This window comes from Lemur catta, chromosome 10 (genome assembly GCF_020740605.2).
Source record: "Lemur catta isolate mLemCat1 chromosome 10, mLemCat1.pri, whole genome shotgun sequence".
NCBI lineage: Eukaryota > Metazoa > Chordata > Mammalia > Primates > Lemuridae > Lemur > Lemur catta.
The window spans coordinates 86,522,637-86,544,523 of NC_059137.1; the positions used below are offsets into that span (position 1 = coordinate 86,522,637).

General features: G+C 45.9%; 1 long non-coding RNA gene across 1 annotated transcript; it reads left to right on the top strand.

Annotated features, from left to right (window-relative positions):
• Positions 1 to 1,186: 1,186 nt before the first annotated feature.
• On the top strand, positions 1,187 to 6,495 carry LOC123645853. Its single transcript, XR_006737724.1, has 3 exons — positions 1,187 to 1,376; positions 2,888 to 3,490; positions 6,332 to 6,495. It is a non-coding gene; the product is annotated as an uncharacterized LOC123645853 (long non-coding RNA).
• The last annotated feature ends 15,392 nt before the right edge of the window (positions 6,496 to 21,887 follow it).

Genomic DNA, 21,887 nt, shown 5'->3' on the forward strand with positions numbered 1-21,887 from the left:
TGTTAATACAATGAAGACCGAGTATCCGTTCTTAGGAACCAGTTACTTTGTTTTTACAGCATTAAGAACTGTAAGATGGTCTTGAAGCCAAGAAAAAGGAACCAGAACGGCACCAGCTTTGTGCTTGCAGCAGGTTGCAGCCTTACCCTGTACTGCAGACCCCACGTCGCAGAAGTCTTGGGTGGTAGCCATTTCAGATCTGCTTTGATTTATTTCATGTCTGTGTCTACATGCTAGTCTTGCTGAAATCAGTAATATTCTTATCTAAATTATGTGCACAAGAATAAAGGCAAATGTCTGTCCTAGGCAGTGCATTTACTCTATAGTTTTGGGAAAAACTATGGTTAAAACAATAAAAATAAACAGTTAATGGACACAACAGCCATGGTGAACTGGGGGGCTACCTCTGAAAGTGAAGCCTCCCCACAACTTCCCGGTAAGTTTGAGATTGCCTTTTAAAGTCCACATTTTTTTTTAACTGGTGCAAATGCATTTTCACTATTTAGTTATAATATATATATTCCACATCCCTGATTTTCTCCTGTCAGAATTTCTTTGAAGTGATGGTGTCGGCCTTGGGCAAGTGGAGACTGGAATCATCCAACCCACCCCTCATGGGAACGTCCTGCAGATAGAGCAGGTTGTAACCTGGCCGTCAAACCTGCGCCTGACCTGCCTTCGCCACACGCTCGTCTGGTGGATGCGTGGGCCTTGACACTGGTCATGCAGTTGCTGATGGAGCATTTTCTTGGCACATGTGGGTCCACGAGCTCCGTGTACAGGCCACGCCTAAGGAGTCACTGCATGGCGCACGAGGACAGTGGAGCCTGCGCCCCTGCCTTGTACAAGCCCTCCCGCCATGGCCCCCTAAAGTCCACATTTGATAACTGATTCTAAAGAAATCCGTAGAATTGTGGTTACTTGATAGTTGGTGTGAAGAAATGGAACCTACCAGTGCATCTTTGAATGAAAGTCTCTTAAGAATAAAACATTTCGACTTGTGGGGTCCTAGAAAGAGAGAAGCTTGGAACCTCACTTAGGGAAGCCTGGGGCAGAAATGTCTTGACATGGAGCATGCGAGGGAATGGAGCTGACGCTCACTTACAGCTTCCTCCTTTGTCTGGTTGACCACCAAGACCTCGATGCGGGTAAAGGCTTGCCGCGTGAGGTTAATGGACACATAACAGCCGTGGCAAGCTGGAGGTCCCAACCGGGACCTCCCAGGATAAAGCAGCCTCAGCTTTGGAATTTAGAAGCACGTCTCGGAAGAAGCCAAGATAGAGAGAAATTCCGTGTATGACAGGAATGTTCCAGACTCTACAGTCAAAGACTACCTCAGCTCTTTAACTGAGAGTTTCTTATTAACACCCAACAAGGTAAGAAGAGCCACACCAAGTCATGCTCTTCTGGTTGTAGTGAGAGCTCAACTTTGTTGAACCACAGAACACCAGTTACGCACCAAGGACTTTGATGGATGTGTATATGATTCATCTTATAAAGAGTATAAAATTTTTACAGTAACCGTCTTAAAGCTAGGCATTGTTATCACTGTCATTTCACAGAATGCAGCTGAGTGTCTGCTGGGGAGCTGAGCTTGTGGCTAGTTAGCATCTGAGGCTGAGGCAGGGCTGTCCCAGGCACTCCCCGAGGAGGAGGAAATACTCTTATCTGTGCTGCCCCATGTGGCAGCCACGAGCCATGCATGGCTTCCGAGCACTGGAAATATGGCTCATGAGATGGAGGGACAGAATTTTTAAATTTATTTCACACAAATAGCCATGTGTGGCCAGTAGCTGTTGTTTTGGACGGTATAGGCAAAGTGCTGGCAATATGTGTCTTAACCTGGGTCGTCATCTGTTTTACTGCTGTTCTTTAAACTGTGCAGGTAAGTGTTACGTGCTCATTAGTATGTGTGGTAACTCCCACACTTTATAAAGGTGGTTATAAAGTGCCCCCTGCTTCCTCCCCCAGCCTCTCCCCTTAATCTCTTGAGTTTGGGACCAGGCACAGTGGCTTACTCCTATAATCTGAGGATTTGGGGAGGCCAAGGTGGGAGGATCACTCGAGGCCAGGAGTTCAAGACCACCTTGGGCAATCTAGCGAGACCCCCATCTCTACAAAAAATTACAAAATTAGCCAGTGTGGTGGCGCTTGCCTGTAGTCCCAGCTACTCTGGAGGCTGAAGCAGGAGGATCACTTGAGCCAGGAGTTGGAGGTGGCAGTGAGCTATGACCAGGCCAGTGCACTCCAGCCTGGGTGACAGAGCGAGACCCTGTCTCTTAAAAAAAAAGTCTCCATTGTGGCTTTTGGCAGGTTCAGTTCCGAGCAGTCCAGGCTGATTGGAGCCTGCAGCTGCCACAATTTGAGGTCGGTCACATATGTATAAGGGCCTCAGACCGGGGCCCTGCACCCCAGCCAGCTGCCTTGGAGACTGTCAGTGGGTTATTGGTCACTTGAGTAGATCACATCATGCTCAGTGGGTCACTGTGTTCTTTTGATTTGCTGTAGCAAATTAACTAGCTCTTGCTAATAGGAGCTTGTATCAAAGTAATTATAAGAAACAATTGCTGGTTATTTGCCAGGTGTTTTTGTGGCTACTGGATATATATTATTAAGTGCTCACTTAACAGATATCACTGTCTGTATTTTATAGATGTGGAAACGGAGCCAGGGAGGTGACAAATGGCTTGGCTGTGGTCATGAAGGGAGGACTTGGTGGTCTGTTTCTCTTGGCCGTGTGTCCACAACCCTGGAGCCGCAGCGCTAGAGGGGCGCTGGAACATGTCTGTGATCATGTGTCATCAAAGAGATTTTTAAACTTTGGTATGATGAGAGAGGAGAAATATGTTTGCTCTCAATGTATTCACACTCGTTTCATACCTTCTAGAAAGAATGGTTCTAATAAAAAAGACGAGTGTTGGTGAGGAGGTGGAGAAATTGTAACCTTCCTGCCCTGCCGCTGGGAGTGTCAAGTGGTGCCGCTGCCATGGAGAACAATCTGGAGGTTCCTCCGGTGATTAAAGATAGAACTTCCGTGCGACCCGGCAGTCCCACTGCCAGGTGGGAACGAAGGCGTGTCTGACAAAACCCACCCGAAAGTGTTCACAGCAGCCAGTGTCCACTGGCTGATGACGGGTGAACGAAATGAGCTGTACCATACAGTGGGATACGAGCTTAAAGAAGGAATGAAGCTCTCACACATACAACACGGTGAGCCTTGAGTGTACAGAGGGACAGCCAGTCACGCAGGGCCGTGCTGGTGACACTGCTGGCATGGAAGTCTGAGTCGGCTGATCTGCAGGGACGGAAAGCAGACTAGAGACTTCCAGGGGTGGTGACCGGAGCAGGCGGGAATGGAGAAGGACTGTTCACAGGCTCTGGGGTTTCTCGGGGGCACTATGAAAACATTCTGGAAATGTGGTGATGGCAGCACGACCTCACGAATCTGCAAAAACCTGTTGACTAACACTTGTAAAGTGTGAAATTTATGGTAAGTGGATTATGTCTCAGTTTTTTTAAACCTCCATGATCTAGCCTGGAGAGGACAAAAGCCCCCTTGTCATGCTGAGTGTCCTGACCCCGTGCTGCCTTGGGTCCTGGGGATTAAAGCAGATTGGAGCCGTGGCCTGGACAGGACAGTGAGGCAGCACACGGGAGGGTGTGGCCCTTGTGGGGTCCACCTGCCACCTCCCTCATTTCTCTCCTAGCCTCTACGCTCACAGATGTGCCCACCGTGACGTTCCGGGCTTACTGGGGCGTTATGTCGTGCCGGGATCTGCTCTAGTCTCCAGTCCAGGGTGAGCAGGACGTGGGCCAGCCCCATGGTCTGACAAGGAGGGACAGAGCAAACCAGAGTCACAAGAGAGGGCAGGAGGGCCTGGAGGGTGGGCGTCAGCACAGAAATATGTTCTGAAGCCTCCAGGGAGGTCCTGTCTGGGCTGAGATTTACCAGGAGTCCCCGAGGCTTGCCCTGGGACCAGCCTGTCCTCTGATTTACGGGCCCGTTACAGCGAGGCTGAGGGAGCCTGTGCACCGAGGGATCCCTGGGCGTCTCCAGGGCGCGGGAAGAGATGCTCTCGCAGGGCCCAGAGAAGGGCAGCACTGGGCAGACGGAAGTTCTGCAGCGTGTCATAGGCCTGGAGCAAAGTGGGGCGTGGGGGGGGCCCACGGCAGGCCTGGGCCACAGAGCGCCACGGCCCGGGAACCTGGAAACGGCAAAGTTGTGAGAGACACAAACATCGTGTCCAGAGAGCCCTTGTCTGACCCTTTCACGTGGACCTCCCTGACTCAGGCTCCTCAGGTGACAGTGGGCTGCTTCGCCCTTGCTGCTGTAATTTCAAACAGCAAGTGTGTGACAATCTATGATTTCAGAGAATTAGTCTCTCAATGAGTAAAAGCAGCAGGCTCTCAAAGAAGGGGCTGTCCTGACAGTTGACAGCTGTCCTGGGGAGAAATGCTTTCTCTTCCAACTCTGCAGCTGCTGTCACCTGGTTACCTAGTCTGTCCTCAGCTGGGGGATGAATGGGCAGGGCGTGTTCGCTTGTGTTGTCTTATCTCCAGCGAGCTGTGAGCAGCAGCTACCCAACTCCTCCAGGACAGTCACAGCCCCTGGGGCAAGGTGGAAAGCAAACTTGTAATTGCCTTTGTGCAAGTACATCTAATGCAGATTAGGCCAGTGAGCTCCACTTGAGAAACATGCTGAACACGGACAGTACAGGGTGGCATTTGAGCTAAACTGGCCTGAGGGAGACCAGGGGACAGATTGACCTCCAGGAGAGGACGTTTAAGCAAGACCTGAAGGAGCAGTAGAAGGTGGTTAGCTAGAGGGGCAGAGGACACAGCGTGTGCAAAGGCCCTGAGGCAGAACAGCTATGGCTTATTATGTTCAGGGACCCAGGGCTAGCAGTGGGACACAATAGGAAGGGAAGGGCCAGGTGAAGTTTGGCCTCAACAGCCACTGCACACAAGATGGTTAATGTCACTTGCCAGTGTACTCAGGCGGGGACAAAGGTACCAGCTACACAAAGACCCCCATGTGTGTGTGTGGTGGCTGATGTGGGTGTGGTGTGGACGTGTGGTGTCACAGGAAAGGGAAGGACACCTACAGAAGTCTGCTGTGTGCCAGCTGCTCTGAGGAGCTTGAGCCTTGGGTGTCACAGCATCCTCATGATAACCCTCCCTCAGGTGCGAGTCCCCCTCGCTTCACTCTGTGTGGAGAGAGTGGCAAAACCGCCAGGAACCAACAAGTAGGGTGACGTCTGGGAAGAGCTCCAGGTTTCTTGGTGGAAATTAGTCTCCTAGCAGAAAATGGCCTGAACGGTCAGCTCCTTTGTCCTGGTGGGTAGGCTCCTGCAGGCGCCGTCGCCGGGCAGGGCAGGGCAGGGCGCGGCGCACAGGTTCCTGCCCAGGATGGGGCTGGTGCTCCCCCAGGGCCGTCCCTTGGGGCAGCGGGAGGATGGGTGCGCGTGCAGAGTGCAGCCCAGGGAGGCAGCTCCCTTGGTGGGCCTGTCGACTCGGGAGCCTCGTTCTGTGTGTATCTGCCCCTGCCGTAATGGAGACCTCGGTTCCTCACAGTGCCCGGGGCTCGCAGGTTACGTAATTCAGAAAATTGATGCATCACATGGGATGTTTTCCCCTCAAGTCACAGAACTTGGCTCTAATGGCTCAAACAAGACATGGATAATCTCCTGTGACCAGAAGTCTGAGAAGGGCGGTGACCGGGGCAGCTGAGCAGGCTTGCCTGGGCCTTTCTCATCCGTGACTTTGGCATCTGCTGACGAGGTGGCGCGGCAGACACAGGCATTGCGTCCAGACGTGGCGCCGTCCAGGGAGGCCGGTCTGTCCTGTCTCTCACCCTGAGGAGGAGGGAACCTCCCAGAGTCCCTCAGGGAACACACACGTACCCCCACCCGGGTCTTTGTCCATACAGAACAGTCGTGGGCGACCTGAGCATCTGGGACCTGGGCTTCCACAGAGAGGGTGGGGACACCCCGAGAGTCGCCTGTCAGTTTAGGAGATCTCAGGTAGCACTGAAAAAACCACACAAGAGGATCCCAGACAGTATGAGTGATGTATATGCAGGAAGGGCAGAGAATTGTCCCAGGGGTTTTATGAGGTACACGTGTGTTTGGGATCAGTGTAAAATGTGCTTCTCACTGGGGGGCATGTTCCAAAAGAGTGTGAAAAGTTCTATCTTAGATTAATCGTTTTGCTTGGAATGAATGTTGCGTGTGTGTGTTGCAGGGTGTCAGCCACAAAGACCCTGAATCATCAAATACGTATTTTTGGTCTTGGCGGTTTCAGAGAATTGAGTAGTGATGTGTGTTTGCAGTGCACTTGGAAGCAGTGGATGAGCGGCTGTTCTCGAGGCTGGATCCCATAAGAGACGAGGTTCTGCTGGGTATGATGGCAGCTCTCGCCGCCCAAGAGGCAGCCACTGCCACGCGTGGAAACGTGGCTCGTCTGGAGATTTGCTGTAAGTATAAGAACTGGAAGACTCAGAGTACAAAATATCTCATTAGTAATTATTTAATGTTGATTAGATATTCAAATGATAATATTTTGGGTATGTTAGGTTCAATGTGATAAATTTTAAAAATTGGTTTCACCTGTGTATACTTTCTGTGTTTATTGTGGCTACTAGAAAATTTAAAACTCCATTTGTGGCTTGCATTCTTTTTCTTAAGGGCTGTGCTGCTGTCCACACAGCAGGGTGGGTGATGCATGTCCCCGGACACGTGGGCTGCAGCTGCCGAGCTGTTCCCAGGCACACTGCTGTCCCTGTTTGCAGCCCGGTGCCAGCCCCTTTGTGGCTTTCTCGTTTGTCTGGTACACAAACCCTTCCCAAACAACTCCCCATCCAGCCTACCCTTCCTCACAGAGGAGCGCCAGAGTCCCTGTCCCCGTCATTTGCGTGTGGCTTTGCTCAGCCAGAGAGCGTCCTCCTGAAGGAAAGAAATCCTGAAGAGAGGGCCGGTGCCCCGGCTGCCAGAGGGCCCTGCTCGGGTGGTGGCTGTATGTCTCCAGTTCTACCTGGCCTCTCTCCGCTCGCAGTCTTGCTGTGCCTGCCCCTTGCCACGATGGCAAGAATGCAAATGCTGTGTGTTCCCTCCGTCTTCCTCATGTTGACCTCCTGGGTGTCAGGGTGACCTGGGCGTAGCGTCTTGAATTCTGACTGTGCACCTTCTATTTCTGCCAACTCACCATGGCATTTTTCTGCTCAAATACAATAGATTTCTCTTCTGATCAAAACTCTACAAAATTATGGATGGATTCTTCCTCCCCAAATTTTTAATCTGTTTCCCTACTAATTGACACTGAATTCTTGTGGTGGTTGTTTGTTTGTTTTAAGACACAAAGTCTTGCTCTGTCACCCAGACTGGAGTGCAGTGTCGTGATGACAGCTCACAGCAGCTTCAGACTCCTGGGCTGCGGCGCTCCTCCTGCCTCCTGCTGCCTCCTGCGTAGCTGGGCCTCCAGGCGCGCACCACTGTGCCTGGATAGCTTTTCTTTGTTTCGTGGAGACGGGGGTCTGGCTATGTTGCCAGGCTGAATTTTGGTTCTTTTATAAAAACGCTTCAATGAATGTTCCTAAGCACATTTTAAGGCACATGTGAGTAGGTCTACAGAATAAAATTGGAGATGAAGGATTGCTAGATCAGTGTGTATGTATATTTTACAATTTGTTAGATATAAGTTATCCATCGTGATTTCCAAACAACTTTCAAAAAATATTCATGATTTTAAGAAAGCTAGTTATTTTCTTAGTAACTTCAAATTTGTTACTGTGAGAATGAGAGTTGTTTTTAAAAAATTGAAAGTATAATGCATTTATCAGAAGAAGGAATACTTTCTTTAAAAAATCAATTTCATGTTTCTATTATAAGGGGAAAATCTCAACTCTGTTACCTTGTTTAATTATACCACACCTGGACAAAAATGTCAATTTCACAAGGAAATACTAAAGAAACCAAAAAACACCAAAAACACTTCCCTGACCCTAAAACACTTTTTCTCATTGGAATTTTTAAGTGTACTGTGATTCTATAAAATGCCCTATGTGTCACTTCACCATAGCCTCCTAAGTCCATACAGAGTGGTCTTAACTACTGTTACTTCAGTATTTCTCTGTAATTAAGAGGGACATCAAAGGGGAGTTGTCTCTGTGTTGGGAAACTGCATGTTCAATGTGCCTCTTTTCCATTTTGGAGCCCATTTATTTATGCATTTTTCAAGACCCAGTCTTGTGGTGTTGCCCAGGCTGGAGTGCAGTGGTGTGATCATAGCTCACTGTAGCCTCAAATTCTCTGGCTCAAGCGGTCCTCCTGACTCAGTCTCCCGAGTAGCTGGCACTACAGGTGCTACTAGGCCCAGCTAATTAAAAAAATTTTTTTTTGTAGAGACAGGGTCCTGCTATGTTGCCCAGGCTGGTCTTAAACTGCTTCCAAGCCCCTTTAAATGTCTGGAAGCCCCTGGGCGCACCCCAAGGTGCTGAGATGGTGTGAGAGGCCATGGTTCAGAAGCCAGTCAGCCTTGGGCTCTGTTCTGGGAGTCCTGCAAATTGGAAGAAGCCCTGTATATTCTCATTACATGCTTAAGAATAAAGACAGTCAGGGATTTTTGTTAACTTTACATCCCAGCACGCGGAGAAGTGCATCTGTGCTTTTATCTCAGTGTGCTGTTAATCATGCTCTTATAAAAAATGGAGTGGAGAAAATGGAAATCTCCAAAATGTGTTAATACCACATAATAGTAGTAGTTTCAAATGTACAGAAGTCAGGGAGATTTTCATAGCAACTGTCACTGAGCCATTTTACAAACTGAAGAATATGAAATTACACTAAATGCACATCTGTAATCCGTGTTTTAAGAAGAAACCACCATTTTAAAGTCCAGACATGATATATGATATTTTCAACAGGAATTAAATTTATGGCCAAAATGGGAATCCTGGTTCTTTTTAAAAGTCCCCTTTTATAGATAATTTAAGAAATTCAATTTAACCTCCAACATGAAAATACCACTGGGCTTTTCCCACAAGGAGGCCAGTTGTCTGGCCTTGTGCCCTGGTCACTGAAGTTCTCACAAGTGTGGCTTCTCTTTCTTAGGGCCACTTGCTCACAAGTCAGTAAAAAGCCAAGGATGGGGACAGAGGAACAAGTTAAAGGACACCTAGAGGAAGTGATTGGCCACATTCAGAGTGTGAGAAGGGCTACATGGCAACCCCCACCAAGAAGTGTCCACCAGCCTGTGGCATAAATAACTGGGGCTTGGGGAGGACCTCTTGTATATTAAGAGAGATCTTTTAAAAAAGAGAAAAAAAAGACTTTGGAGGCATAGAAACCAAGCACAATGGGCGCACCTTGTTTGAATCCTAACTTGAACAAACCAATGTAAAAACGTATTTCATAGACAGTTGGGACAATTTAAATATGGACTCGGCATTAGAATATAATGAGGAACTATCAGTTAATTTTGTTAGATGTGAAAAGTTACGGTTTTGCAAGAAGTATCTGTGAGTGCAATGACACCACATCTGGGATTTGCTTTAGAATGTCCCAGCAAAATGTATCGCTGACCAGTTAGATAAATGGTCAGCAGTGCACAGAGGGAGGCAGGGTGGGTGGGGAGAGGTGAAGCCAAAGGGAAATGGTGGTGGTTGAAGCTGCAGGAGGGATCCCTGGGGTCCCTGCAGTCTCTGCTTGTGTGCACCTGTGGAAATTTTCACAACAGCCTTGACAACCCCTTTTTATTGACTGCCTGCCACGTGCAGAGCACTGTGCCAGCTTCCTGGATGCCTCCTGCCCAAAGGAGGAAGTGGGTGTCCTCCTCGGTTTCTTAGTCCCAGGCCACATCTCCCTGGAGGGTTCTACAGGCTGAGACTCAGGGTGAAGAGGATCAAGAGACAGTAGCATGACCTGGAGACAGCCAGACCCAAAATGCAGAGTTGGCCTTCCTGCCGGGAGAATGGTCTGCCTGGGCTGGGTGGAGCTCGTGTCACCTCCTGGGGTGGCCTTGCCCTGGGTTCCCTGATGCCCCAGCAGAACACTTGTCCAACTGCCTCTTGGCGATTTGCTTTCTCCTCTGTCACCCCTGCTGGATGGCACACCCAGGGCTTATTTCTCCCTGAGTTCTGGTGCCTCACCAGTGAGTCCCAGAATCTTCTACCTCTGTGGTCCCCAACCTCTGAGCCGCAGACCAGTACCGGTCCGTGGCCCATTAGGAAACGGGCCACACAGCAGGAGGTGAGCAGTGAGCAAGCAGGCGAAGCTTCATCTGTATTTACAGCTGCTCCCCAGTGCTCGCATCACCACATGTGCTCCGCCCCCTGTCAGATCAGCGCTGGGGGGCGGCTGCGAATGTAATAAATGGAATGTGCTTGAAAACATCCCCCACCCCCGGTCCATGGAAAAATTGTCTTCTATGAAAGCTGTCCCTGGAGCCAAAAAGGTTGGGGACCACTGCTCTACCTGATCTCAACGTTTGGGTGTCAGGGCAAAGGAAAGGTATTATTAGACATGCAAAGACTCGTGTGTATGTATGTATACCCAACTGAAGAAAATTCCCAGGAAAGTACTCTCCCAGATGAGAAAGGAATTGGAAAACAAGATGTCAAGGTAGTAAGAAGACTGGGAAAGTGGGCACAGAATCTGGCTATATAAACATTTAGATCTGCAGGAATGATGGTAACATGATAAGAACTTTGTGATAATCATGTTAAATAATTGTTACAGGGTTAGAAATTAAACCAGAGGGCTACTCTAGTCTCACAGTAATAGTACCAGGAAGCTTAGCTAACAGAACTGTTTGCGCTGGTTGGTTGGTTTTCTCCTTCTCACCACAGGGGATGGCTCAATGGTCACAGGACAAATGACAGAAAAATCACAAGATCAAACTGGACGAGGACCAGTCGAGCCACCAGGGACCCACAGGAACGGGATGTGGCATAGGTCATGAGGACCCTGAGCCACCTGAGGGACTGTGTACCTATAAAAGAGCCCAGACTCCTCACAACTGCAGGATGATGGTTCTTTAAGACCAGAGTCTGCCATTCTCCTCATTTGCTAGTAAATTAATAAACCTTCCTTTCCTTCCTCCCACCTGCCTGTTCTCATTCTTTGTTCGGCTTCAGGAACAGGTAGTGAGTTTTTGTTAACATAATGATACTGAAAACTGAGATATATTTTAAGAGAAAACTAAATGATAATGTGGAAACAGATAATATAAACCCTTACAATAAAATCAGGGAGTTTTATTTGTGTTTTGGAAGTGGTGGTAGAGTTTGAGAGTAAAGGTGTTTTCTGGGTGGAATGGCAACGGGGGTGTCCATGTGGCTACTTTTTAATAGGGCACCAATATTGCATTTGACCCAGGCTGCAGAGAAATGTCAGTGCCCGTCTGATCTTAGGGGAGGGAAGACGATAATGAGTAGAGGGAAGAAGCATATCTGTCGATGTCCAGTTACAGTGAAAAATGCATCCTGGCTGGGGTCACGTGTGAAATGTTACTGTTCTCCAGTCGCTGCTCAGCCTCGTGCTGGAGCTTCCTTTCCTGTCCCTAAATGACGTCTTTCTGGACAATTTCAATTATTAAATATTCTAGCCCAGTTTTTAAAAAACTTTAATCCTCTCCTGATTTTATTAGGTTATTAAGTATAAAATGTCCGATTTCCTTAAGTACTAAGCCCGACAGTTGCTATCTCTGACATTTCACTTTGACATTTCTTGTTTTATTTTTATTGTGAAGGTACATCCTCAGTCTTTCAAGCGCAAGGTTTGGCTTGTGATTACCTTTCAAATTTTTTTTTAGAGCAATTTTTGTGAAACCATGGATCAAAAATTCGAGTTATTTTCGAACATAAGTTCCATTGTGGAACCAATGCAGTGTAGACAGCTCAAAATATCAACAAAGTGCTTGGGAAGTACATGGCTAATGAACGCACAGTACATCGATGGTTTGAGAAGTTCCATTCTGGTGATTTTAATCTTGAAAATAAGTCATGTGGGCGACCTGAGACCAAGGTGGATAATGATGAGCTGAAAGCTATAGTGGAAGCAAATCCATCCCAACCTAAATGTGAATTAGCAGCGAGGTTTGATGTTACTATTCCAATAGTATTGGATCATTTGAAACAAATGGGCAAGGTAAAGAAGCTGGATACATGGGTACCACATGAATTAAACACGTGTTAGAAGAGAAATCATCTCAAAGCTTGCCTTTCTTTGCTGTCATGACATAAAGGCGAACCATTTCTACACTATATTGTTACGTGTCATGAAAAATGGATTCTTTTCGACAATCACAAGCATTTGGCACAATGGTTGGATAAAGATGAAGTGCCAAAACACAGTCCAAAACTGAATATTCATCAAAAATGTGTCTGCTTGATGCTCCAGCGCTGGTATTATCCACTACAGCTTCATGAATCTGGTCAGTCGATTACAGCAGATGTCTACTGCAACCTGTTGAACAAAATGATGAGGATGCTTGCGATTAAGCAGCCAAGATTGGTCAATAGCGACAGGCCAATCCTCTTGCAAGAAAGCGCTTGACCACATGTCACACAAACAAGGCTGCTCAAACTACAGAGGCTAGACTTGGAAACTCTCTGTCATCCACCGTATTCACCGGACCTTGCACCAACTACCACTTCTTCCAGCTTTGGACCACTTCTTGCAAGGAAAAATATTCAATTCTCAACAAGCTGTGGAAAATACCTTTAACTATTTCATTGCCACTCACTCTCCAGGCTTCTTCTTGCTGGCATAAGCAAGCTACCATTAAGATGGCAGAACTGTGTTGAGAGTTTAGGCACACACTTTGATTAATTGTACTGCTTTTTGTTTGAGGTATAATAAAGTATGTCACTTATAATGAATCTGAATGAGCTCCATCCCCCTGAAAGGGTCAGAACACAAAATTCAGCCAGTATAATACACTCTTTTCAAGAGTTTCCACAAACTTGCCAAAAACAAAATGACAGGGTTTCAAAACGAAGGGACAGTTCCAATGGAATAAGGGATCTCCCTCTTGTACTATGAAATATACAAAGTTCCTGGACAAAATAGAACAATTTAAAATGCATAGCTGAGCCTGTACGAAAGGAATGGAAATTCCTGAGTGCCAGAGACAACAAATTCAGAGCTGGGGCAGTGAGCTCCTAGCCCAGTAAGGCGGCCTGAGGGAGCGATGGGACAGAGGCCCTCCCAGGGTCTCAGGTCCACATCCACAGGGCACAGGGTGTGGTCTTGGTCTGTGCAGGCAGAAAGCTGGAAAAAAAAAAGAGTCCTTTGGAAAGTCAGGACACAGGTTTTTCTCTCAGCAAAAGATAAAATAATTCCACCTACCAGCCCAGGCAGTTTGTCTCTGGCCAAGCCCCAGGGTGGGTGGGGTGTCAGGCCTGTGCAACATAGGTGGAGGAGTTTGAATTTACACTAGCAGTATGGTGTGAGGAGTTAATTTAGAGCTGGTGTAGGACATGGGAAGCATCTGGGGGATCTGACCAAATAGAAAAGAAAACCAGTTGTAACACCCCCTGCTCAACACAGGGCCCACAGGGTGCCCCAGAGCCACAATGTCACCCACAGAAATAGGCTGATGCTCAAAAACTCACCAAGATGTGATCTGTTGTGGACAGTCAGAGATCTAGCAAAGAGGACGATTTAGAAGAAGAACAATCTGAATGAGACCATAAAATAATCCTAATAATAGTTGCTAATATTTACTGTATACAGGGTCTCACCATGCCAGGCACTGATCTAAGCACTTTATTAAAAAGTATGTTTAACACATTAACTGCCTCACTAGGAAAAAACATTTTTTCCCTGGGGCCACAGTGTTTTATTAAAAAGAAACAATCCTAAATTTGTTATTTTTTGTTGTTTTCTGTGTGTGAGTTATATGCAACGCAGTCCACGTTTTTAGAATTAAATTGTCAATTGTAACAGTAAGAACTTCAACAAGTAAGATTTTCAAGAACCAACTGCAGGGTTTTGTTTCACAAGGTCCTGGGCTCAAAACTAGCCTGAGTTAAACACAACTTACATGGCAGTCAATGTGTTAAAATGATTCAATAGACAAATCAAGACATTAAAAAAAATAGAAGGCAAAGTTGAAGAAATAAGACTTCTGGAAGTGGAAAATATGTCACTGAAATAAAAAGTCAAATGAAAGTGTTAAATAGCAGATCAGATGTCTGAAGAGAGATTTGATGAGCTGGAAGACAGATGTGGGAAGTTCCCTAACATGCCTTGTGGAGAGAGAAACAATGAGAAGTAAGAGGGATGGAATATGGAGTGAGAAGATCCAACATATGTCTAATAGTAGTTTTGAAAAAAGAGAATAGAGAGAATGGGTATGAGGTAATATTCTCAGAGTTAATGGCTGAGAATTTTCTAGAATTAGTGAAAGAGGAATCATTAGATTGATGAAGCACAATTAAACCCAAACAAGGTAAACAAATACCAGCATCTAGAAATATGAAGGTGACACTGTACAGCATTAAAGACAAAGAAAAGATTTACTGCTAGGAGAGTGAAGAATCTGATTACCAACTGTGAAGTTCTTGGGCTCTTCCTAAGTGATGAGTGCCTTTGTATGCTAATGACTGGTGCTAGAGGCCCCTGGGTAGCTTTAGGATGGACTCCAGAAGGACCAAGACAGGATTAGAGGGTTGGGACTTTCAGTCCACCCTCCAACCTCCAGGGAGGGGAGAAGGGTTGAAGGTTAATTGTTTAATCAAGCATGCCCACATAATGAAACCTCCTTAAAAACTGAAAGGACTGGATTCTAGAAGCTTCAGGATAATGAAACCACCCTTCAGTAACGGGGTGCAAGGCAAGAACTGTGGTAAGGGCTTAGCTAAAAATAATGCACAGGCCTAGCTAAAAATAATGATAATAATTAGTAACTGTCCCCCTGTAATTGCCACTCTGGAGCCACGCAGCTGGTGGTCATAAAGAGTCTTAACTTTGTAGATAACATCACCTTTTTGAAACCTAAAGGTAGGTTTTAAGATATCTTCCAGGCCCTGCATTCCAGTGGATTGATCGGCCCACCCAGACCAGCAGCCTCTACCAGGAAACCGACTCAACTGGAATTGTGACCCCGGGGACTGAAATAACGTAAGAAGTGGATTCCTACACTGTTGTGCTGTAGAAATGTCCCCTATAATGTAGAGACAGAAATGATTTCAGGAATTTTGCAGGGCTTTGCCCTGAAGGAATATGTGAATGTGTTAGTTCACATATCAAAAGCTGCCTCGCCTCAGGAGGGTGTCTCACCAGTCAGTCAGAGCTTTCCAAGGTGACAATGTGTCTCAAACCTGTCAGCTTTCGGCTTTCGCCTGCTTCTGTATGACAAAGTTTGGCATGAGGCCATGGGGTGAGAGCTGATCAAAGAGTGCCCGCCCGACAGACAGACACCTGCGGCTAAAAGCAATTAGCCTGAGGGACAGTTCCTGCTTCACTCCTGACTACCTGTCTCAATCCACAAAAACTAGATAAATATAGAGCGACTGTATTTCTGTTTAGCCTTTCTGCTAAGTGACAGTTTCATCTTAGAACTTAGAAATTTGTCTTTGAAAGATTTTGTAACCGTTTGCTCCCATAGATAGAGTTAATTAAGGGATCTCTAGAAACTTTTTGGGAGACTTTTAACCTAAAACGAACTACCGGTTATTATGTAAATCTGTTACCCCTGGCAACTGATCACTGTACCAATAAATACTGATGTGAAACTTCACTTGGGGCCTCACAGCTCACGGGAATGCTGGGGGTCTCCCGATTCCCCCAACTATTATGAAATCTATACTTTATAAAACTGTACTTTCGTCTCTGTGTATTCTTTTATTTCTATATTCTGTTATTTTCTATTATTTCCTTATCCCTTTCGACGACCCCTGCCAAAGGGACCTGATTTTTTGCTGGGAGTGTAGCTAACTCCCCGCACTATACCCCTGTAATTTTGCCCTAATTAACAAACCTAATTACCTAATCCCTTTCCTACCAAACTATCCTTAAAAACCCTCTCTCCCAAGTTCTCGGGGAGGCGGATTTGAGAAATTTCTCCCATCTCCCCACTTAGTGCTATAAGTAATAAACTCTTTCTCTGCCTTAAAACCTGCTGACTCAGCGTATTGGCTGCTGCTTGGGCAGCGGGAAAATGAACCTGCTTGGGCGGCAACAATAACTGAACACGTGGAGGTTTCTGGAGCATGTAGTGCCTGGGGGGAGCATGGAAACTCCAAGCCCTCCCCACACACCTCACCCTATGCATCTCTTCATTTGGCTTTTTTTTTTTTTTTTGTAAATATCCTTTATAATAAACTGAGTTTTGAGTTCTAGGAAATTAATTGAACCCAGGGAAAGGGTCACGGGAACCCCAGTGTATAGCTGAGTGATCAGATGCACAGGTCATAACCTGGGGCTTGCGGTTGGCATCTGAAGTTGGGGGGTGGATCTTGTGGCATTGAGCCTTAACCTGTGGGGTCTGACACTATCTCCAGGTGATAGTGTCAGAATTGAACTGGAGGACACCCAGCTGGAGAATCCACTGTACAATTGGTTGGTGGGGGAAGAACCACCCTCCACCGCAACATTTTGGTGACCAGAGTTGCTATGTTGTGCTGAGAGTAGAGAGTAGGAGAAACTGAGTTTGTTTTTTTCCTATATCTTCACATCTACCTGGCTAAATTATTATTTAAGAAGGAGGGGGGAAAGAAGACATGTTTAAAAAAATAAAAATAAGAGTATTTCCCTATAACACACAGACCCCTTGTTAAAACCACTAATCAAAAACTAAAAGATGTTTATCAAAAATAACAGAATAATGAATAAAATAAAGACTTTGTTACTTGGTGATTAAAAATGAACACCTTATAAAGAATATATAATAATCTTATTCTGTAGATACAAAATATACCCACAAAAATATACAAAACAAAAGTGAACAGAATACAAGGAAATTGAGAAGTCAGCTGTCACAGTGGGAAAATGGAACGTAATTCTGTGAGAAAGTGAGAGATTCAGTAGACAAATCAACAAGGGCATAGAAGATTTGAACGATACAACGAATGAGCTTGATAGAAGGACAAGCATAGATCCCTGCACCAAAAGGGGCAGGTGGTGCCCACAGACGTCCTTCTGTATTCTTGAGGTGCCAAAGTCAGGCAAGCTTGAGAAAAGAGGAGAAACAATTTAAAAAATAGGATCCAATTATGGATAGAGTACATATTTTAATAGTTATGAAAGAACACTATGAGCAATTTTATGCCCTGAACTAAAGCTTCCTACAAAAATCAGTGATGAATACTCACTGAATAAAATAGGAAACCTGAGTAGACCTACAACTGTAAAACAAACTGAAAAGTCAAAAGTCTATCCACAGAAACAAAACAAAAGATAAGCCAAGATGGTTTTGCAGATGTGACCTACCAAACCTTCAAGGAACAGATCATCTATGTCTATTTTATGCAGTTGTTCCCGTGAAGAATTAAAAGGAGAAAACCTATCAGTTCATCACGCGAGGCTAAGATGTTCTTGACACCAGGTGAACAGTGACAGTACTAAGGGCAGTCCCTCATGGTCCTGTTACTTATAAACAGAGGTGCTATAATAATATTCTACATAACCTTTCAACATTTGAGTTTATAGAGAATGAAGGGTTGAAACCCAAGAGTTGAGGAGAAGGTTGTAGGAGAAGAAGAAATGAGTAAAAGCACTGTAAAGTTTTCATTTTATTGGGTTGTAATTTTTTTTAAGTAAAAGATTTCTAAAAGTCATGTCTTGAAAAAAATATTTGGGTCCCCAGTGGGATATATTCTAAGGACAAAAGAACCACAAAGAAATTCTAAGCTGTATTCAGATGACTTAACTTTAGTAGTAAGATTATTACTGTCATTTTGAAATTATTGTATTTATACTGTAGAATAAAGTAAATCAGTAATTTTTAATCATTTAGAACAAAACTTTATAGTGCTAAAAAAGATAGACACAGGTATAAAATTTTAAAAATGTCTTGGCTTGGTGGCTCATGCCTGTCATCCTAGCACTTTGGAAGGCCAAGGAGGGAGGATTGCTTAAGGCCAGGAGTTCAAGACCAGCCTGAGCAACATAGTGAGATCCCATCTCTACAAAAAATAGAAAAATTAGCCAGGCATGGTGGTACACACCTATAGTCCCAGCTACTGAGGAGTCTGAGGGGGAAGGATTGCTTGAGCCCAGGAGTTTGAGGTTGTAGTGAGCTATGATGATGCCACTGCACTCTACCCTGGGCAACAGAGTGAGACCCTGTCTCAAAAAAATTAAAATTAAAATTAAAAAATTAAAAAAAATAAAGTTTAGTGAAACTGTTATAATTTCAGATCTGATTTAGAAATATCAGAATAAACCCATGATTTATTTCTCTTTTTACAACATAGATATTTCCTAGCTCTGCCCATGAAAACACCTAGAAGCAATGATAACTCAGTAGCAATGAGCACTTCTAAATTTCTACTGATTTGGTGGCTGGATACCATAACCCTCTAAAATAGATCAGGGTTCTTTGGAGAAATAGCTGATTTCTTTCTGAGGCAGGAAGTACACAAGATGAACCTGGGGTACCTTTTGTACCAGAAAACAAAACCTATGGGGGTCATTTGAAAAGGACACAGGAGTTAACTTGAAAGGGGTCCCACTGACCAAAGAAGTGGCAATGTGAGCATCAGAAAGAAAAACTGCTAACATGGATCAAAGCCTATCAAATTTATAAAAATCCATATGTAATCCCTTTCAAGGTTGCTGGGTGTCAACTCATTTTGCGAATTGATAAATAAAGATTCAAACTTTTATCCAGCTTTTTCTGCATGCGCTGCATCTCAGGGAAACCATAGCAAAGGAGAGAAAAGTCTTTATGGAAAAATTAAAAAACAGCTAAGTAGAAAAAACTAAAGGGAAGATGGAATTAGGAAGTCACCGTGTTACAACAGGATGAAGTAATGGATCAAGACAAAAATAATCAATGGATGCTAAAACTTTTGGGGAAATTTGGACGGAAAGCTTTATACAGGATAGATCAGGGCAGGGCATGGTGGCTCACACCTGTAATCCCAGTACTTTGGGAGGCTGAGACAGGAAGATCCCTTGAGGTGCCTTGAGGCTAGGAGTTCAAGACCAGCCTGGGCAACATAGTGAAACCCCGTCTCTACAAAATACTTTTAAAAATTAGCTGGGCATGGTGGTGTATGCCTGTAGTCCTAGCTACTCAGGAAGCTGAGGTGGGAGGATCACTTGAGCCCTGGAGTTCAAAGTTGCAGTGAGATATGATCATGCCACTGCACTCAGCCTACTGAGTGACAAAGTGAGCCCCTATCTCTCTCTAAAAAAAGGATAGATCTGGCTGAAGGGCTGACACCTGAGCATGCTGATTAATTTCAATGGCAGTGATGCTGTAGGAAGCACTCAGCATCATCCATGAAGTAGTGTTATTTATATGTATATATACATATATATATAAATTTGACCCTCTAGTGTAAACCAACCTTTTACAGGAAACCAGGAATAGAAGGATAAATTAATGACACCATGAGAAAACAATCTGCCACATCTAGACTGTGGAAAATTCTCTATGCTACACAACTTGGCTTCTTCCGCAAGTAAGTAATGTGGGGACAAGTGAGATGGGAGGCTCTTAAAGACTGATTATCCACATTCAGTGGATGGCCGCCCTTTGGATGCTGCGTTGAGCAAGCCAACTGTTCAAAGACTTCCTTTTTAACCACTGAAATTTTGGAAAATTTGAACATGAAAAATTTACATTGGGGATATTGGAATATAGTTTGCCAATAGATGGTATTAAAGAATTCTTTAATCTTTGGTAGGTGTGATAATGGCATTGTGGTGAAATTCTTTAAAAGATCCTTCTGTGTTTGGAGATAACATACTGGGGTACAGTCACGCATCCCTTAACAATGGGGATACTTCCTGAAAACTGTGTCCTTAGGCGACTCATTACTGTGCAGACATCATAGAGTACTTCCACAGACCTGGACGGTATGGCCTGTTGCTCCCTGGCTGCAAACCTGTGCAGCCAGTGACTGTCCTGAGTACTGCAGGCAAGTGTAACACTTCTAAATGGTAAGTATTTATGTATCTAAACATAACCAAGGTACAGTAAACGTGGTATTACAGTCTCGTGTGACCACCGTCGTGTGCAGTCTGTCACTGATGGAAGCGTCTTTAATGCATGATCATGTTTACTGGTGGCTACAGAATGAGCTCCTCAGTGAGAAGAAGTGGCAGGCGAATAGAATGTCTGGTGGGGCAGGTAGCTGATCCCCTGCTTGGATGTAAGAGTAGAGAAGTGTGAGTGGGGCTCAGGCATCAGGAAAGGGACCACGGGACCTTCAGGAACATCTCTGCTGTCTGCTGACAGGATGCCCCTACCAGCGGTTCCCAATTCTGGTCTGTTCACTGGCTTCCAGGGGGCATCTCAGCAGATGCACAGGGTTGGGGCTGGCAACTCCAGAATGTTTGCCATGGAGACTCTTTCCCCTTCAGAAAAGCCTTGCGTTCCCTAAGAAGCGAAGTCTGTCAAGGCTCTGAGATGCCCACTCACAGGATTTCTGAGCCTGACTTCTCCAGTGAGTCCGGCTGCGATGGCCGACTCCCCGCCTGAACCTCTGCTGGGGCCGAGATGTGGGGTGCAGCTGGCTTCTGCCCCTTGCCGGGACCTGGCCACAGGGTCCTGGTCTCTGCTCCCCACTCATGCCCCAACAGTGGGCCATGCTGGTGATTGCTCTGGACGCCTCGGGTCGGGACTCAAGGAAACATCGGCTGCCTGGTGGGTGGAGTGAGTAAATCCTCTCCATTTCAGGTGGTAGCACGTACTAGCAATTCCTGCGATCCCGCCAGGGAAAACCATTGTCCCTTTAGAGAGACTCCTCCTGACAACCTATTTGTTTTCTCAAAGCAGAGACATCTGGAGAGTTTGTAAGTACGTGAGGTGGGGGAGTGGGGCTGGTTGGAAAAGGGAATAAGGACCCAGAGAAAGTGGAATGAGCTTCCTGCAATGAATTCCGATGTTTGAGAAGGGAAGAAGATAATGTGGTTTAGAGTTTTCTCTTTTGCCTTCAAAAAGAGCACACTGCTCTGCGTTTTTCATGTAACCCTCTCTCAGGCTGCTAATTAGGGGCTGATTTCACCTCTGAGCTGTTCTCGAGAGGCCCTGTTAACTGTACTTGGAGACTGCTTTGAAACCTGAAAGTTTGTAAATGTGGCTCAGCTGGAGGAATATCCCCATGGAGCTGGGGCTCTGAGGTGAGCTCAGCGAGGTGGAGACGCTTTCCACGCACCCACCCCTGACGCCCGGGCGCGTGTAGCAACTGCATCCTTCAAAGCCAAAGGCATATGAATGTGGATTTCTATTTTTTTTCCAATGTGAATATTGAACAACAGCTATACTTTGGGAACAAAGAAGTGTCAAATAGTGTCCCAGCACCAACAGCATAGGGGCAGACCCTTATGAATTAAGAGAGACCAGTTGAGGATCTTCCAGAAAAACCCGCCCAGAGGCTTGGAAGGAGGAGAAGAGGCTCTCTCCAAAACGGAGTGCCCGGAAGGAGCAGGACGGCCCGGGCCGGCTTCCTTCCCTTTCTCCCGCGACTGGTCGCTCCCTGGCCTGCCTCTTTCATCCTCACTGGGGGCAGCACAAGACCTAGCGACACCTTTTTATTTTTTTTCCCACGTTCCAGTCATTGTTTTACTAATGTTCATCTTTGTGAGGAGGGTGTGGGGCCATCACGCCGACTGCCCTCTCCCCGCCCTGTGGGAATGCACAGGGTCGCTCTGGCTCTTGTCCCCGCTGCCCCCGGCGTCAGTGCCACCCTCCCTTCTCAGCGACGGCGGAGA